General features: G+C 36.4%; 1 protein-coding gene across 2 annotated transcripts in view; it reads right to left on the bottom strand.

Annotated features, from left to right (window-relative positions):
* Positions 1-3,664, bottom strand: part of il1rapl1a (interleukin 1 receptor accessory protein-like 1a) — a 167,224-nt gene that overhangs the window by 50,872 nt on the left and 112,688 nt on the right. The gene's annotated exons all lie outside the window — the stretch shown is intronic.

Raw genomic sequence — 3,664 nt, 5'->3', positions numbered from 1 at the left:
GGGGGGGGGAGGAAGAACATTATATAATATATATATATTATATACACATTCTTCTTCACTCTTTGCTTTTTTGTGGCCACATTGTTTTTAAGTGCCTATCGACCTTGGGCTTCATTTATATGGTTTAACTAATCATAATGGAATGACTACGTAGCCTAGAGCATTTCACAATTTAATCTGTATGCATGATTGATAGATATCAGAAAAACCACAATCCAATGATTAAATTGTTCAGGATAAACTGACAGTTGGTTGATCAACTGCCCAGATATTATTAAAAAGAAGAAACTACAATCTTTCAGCTATATATGTTTGTGCCTCAATACAACCCTGGAACTCAAGAAGGGCTATATAGGTACCTTAAGCACCTCCACAGAATTATGTGTTCATTGGTGTGACTTAAAATGAATATTTAATTTGACAGGTAAACGGCTACTCTTTGACCTCTACCAAAGCAGCTATGTGCTAACCTGCCTAAGATCCACTGCAAAGTAAGTAAAAACAAATGTTAAAAAGTCCAGTTAGCATCAATAGCTGCATCACAAACTCTGATACGCAACTTCACACAGGCATAGCAGTGTAGCTTGTTAGCTTCAAAAGACTAGATCTGTAAGGAAAATGCAGGAATGACCAATTTTTCTTAAGAACATAAAATAGAAAAGGCTGTATTCAACACTGGAGTTCTTCACAGATTGGCTCCACGTTATAGCGGCTTTTTCATAAAGAAATGCCTATAAATATAAATGTCCATTGTCATTATGCTGAGAGATGCCCAGTAAACACAGTTTGATGTTTTGTACTGGGTTAAAAAAATGTTTAAATTCACAACTTTAAAGGTCATTGGCAATTGCACAATGAAGGGAATTTTTCATTATAGTTATGGTTACTTTGAAGCTTACTCCTCCAGACAATACACATTTACCTTCTTATGCATTCTTCTATGCTACAACTATCCTTTTTGTAAAGTTCAAGTCAATTCAATTTTATTTATATATCACCTCAGTGCCTCAAGGTAAGGTAAAGCCTACAATAATACATACAGAGAAAACCCAACAATCATATGACCCCTATGAGCAGCACTTTGGTGACAGCGGGAAGGAAAAACTCCCTTTTAACAGGTAGAAACCTCCAGCAGAACCAGGCTCAGGGAGAGAAGGAACACAGGTTAGGAAGTTCACAAATCTCCACAGTATGTGTTACTATTTAGGATTAGATAACAACATATTTTTCAGTGTTTAAGACTTGCTAGTTTACTGTAATTCAATATGGTCACATTCCTAAACCTGGAGTTTCCACCTTTTGTGAATCCTGGAGTTGAGATACTTGGACTCTACCATTTTACACAATATGCCAAGGCACCATTCTGCTTTATTTAATGCATGTAGTGTGAGTCAAATCATAAATTATGTATTGAGTCACATCTTATGTTAAACGTGATTTACTTGGAATGTGCAGAAAGTTCTTGCATTGAGGCCACAGCAAATGCTAATCTGTGACCAGCCACTTTTAAACTTACATATAACAATTCTTTAGCAGGTGTGTTTGTGCTCCCCTTTATACCCATATGGAAAGATATATATATAAATCTTATAAAGTTTGTATCTGTCTTGTGTGAAACTTGTATGAAAAGCATACAAGAGTGAAAACAGATATAAGATCCCTTGAAAAATTATATAAAAGAAACTTGTATGTTTTGGATACTTACTAAAACAAGGTATGAAAGTAATGAGAAAGTGGCCACTTTCATGAGTAAATCATATAAGCCTTATATGATTCACTATATGAAGAAGGCCACATCTTATGCAAGTCTTTTATAAGTTTTTTCAATTTCTTTTCCATATTTGTAGAAAAAGGACACTCTCAAGTCTTGGACACATTCTTTCCATCCTAATTATGACAAATGAAAGTTCTGTGTGGTTGGTAATCAGTCACAACTCTGACACATTTAGTTGTTGCTGTGCCATTACATCATGAGAAAAAAACGGTGGCATATCAAGCGTTTTATAACCCACGTTTCTCTGCTAGCAAGCATGACATGTTTGATATCATCCCAGACTCTAACATTTCTTTTTCTGTAGTGAGATGAGTGCAGAGCTCTACTGGGTTTATATTATTCCTGATGCTAATGATAAAAATGTGGCTATCTGGAATAAAAAGGTTTGATATACATGATCGGCCACAACATTAAAACTGACAGGTGAAACTGATAACATTGTTCTCCTCATTGCAACTCCATGTTCTTTGGGAAACCTTCGGTCTTGATATTGATGTGGAGATTTTTCTGACATGTACCACTTAAGTATATGCCATCGCAGACGAAGCACACTTAAGGACAGTGTTATATTCTGAGTGCAGTGGACTCAAACGGCAAAACACCATGCCCACAGTAAAAGAAATTGCTTAGGAATTGTGCAAGGAACATGACAAGAAGCCCAAGATGATGACCTGACCTCAAAAGCCTCGAGATGCCAACTTGATTAAGCATCTCCGGGCTAAACTGGATTGTGTCCCACAGGACATCCTCACTGATAGGTATGTTGTTTTAATATTGTGGCTGATTGGTCTATATTGTAAATCTCCATGTGTAGTGATCTAATTGTATTTATTCATGTATTACATTTTGCAGTTAAGTCGGACATAAAAACACAATGTTTGAACATATTAAACAACTCTGCACACAGATGCAGAGTCAAATCAAGCATATTTTGTACAATCAAATGAACTAAAGAGAATTCCTCATTTTCTAAATCAGATGAAAAAAAAAATCAACATAATACCTCCAACTACCAGCAGCTTTTCTGGAATTCCCAATTATTTTGCTGTGAATTTGTAAAGCTGCAGTGATGTGTATTCATTAAGATGTTTCCTTAGAGTGTGCACACTTGACTTCTTTTTTTCGTCTTATGATGAGGTTTCCAGCAAGATGTTTGAAAAGCCTTTTCTGTTTTTGGGAGCGACATAATGTTGCTGCTTTGACTAAATTGTTGGGCAAGACTGAAGTACTGAAGTAAAGCTTTGTGTTAACATGTTCGGCAGTTACTGAAAGAACTACTCATGTGACGATACACAGACCAAAATGTAAACATCGGCTCTATTTTGTTCTGATTTCGTATTTATTTTTGGCTCGCCTATAACACCTGCTGATACATAAATACTGACAGAAAAGCACATTGACATCTGTGAGAGGGGCGGTCACGGGCTTTTAGGCACGACTGTTTGCACTGTTAATAGGTAATCACACAGCACAAATTACACTGGATACTGATACAGTTTTAATTACATATCAAACTGCTATACATAATTACACAATGGGTGATCCTATAGCTAATTATACACTGGGCAAACAAATGAGGACGAGCTGTGTATGGGAGACAAAAGGGAAAGCAGATGTGGTAAGGACTATAGACAGAGAGGTAATGCTGGTAAGACAAAAGAGGGAAAATTTAGAAAGCTAAAATAAAAAGAAGATATGAAACGTGCCCCCCCTCCTGCTTCATTTTGGCATGCTACACTTGGTTCTGAAAATCTCATTATCTTAATTACCATTCCTTCATGGGAAATACATCAATTATCATGGGTTGGGAGGGGGGACACCATTTATGGAAATATGGAAGAGAGGGAGCAAACAAAGGAAAGAGTCTCTGTTTGCCAATAAAAAGGAAAC

This window comes from Pundamilia nyererei, unplaced genomic scaffold (assembly GCF_000239375.1).
Source record: "Pundamilia nyererei isolate P.nyererei 1_Seehausen unplaced genomic scaffold, PunNye1.0 scaffold00055, whole genome shotgun sequence".
Lineage (NCBI taxonomy): Eukaryota > Metazoa > Chordata > Actinopteri > Cichliformes > Cichlidae > Pundamilia > Pundamilia nyererei.
This window is presented reverse-complemented; position numbering and strand designations above follow the sequence as displayed.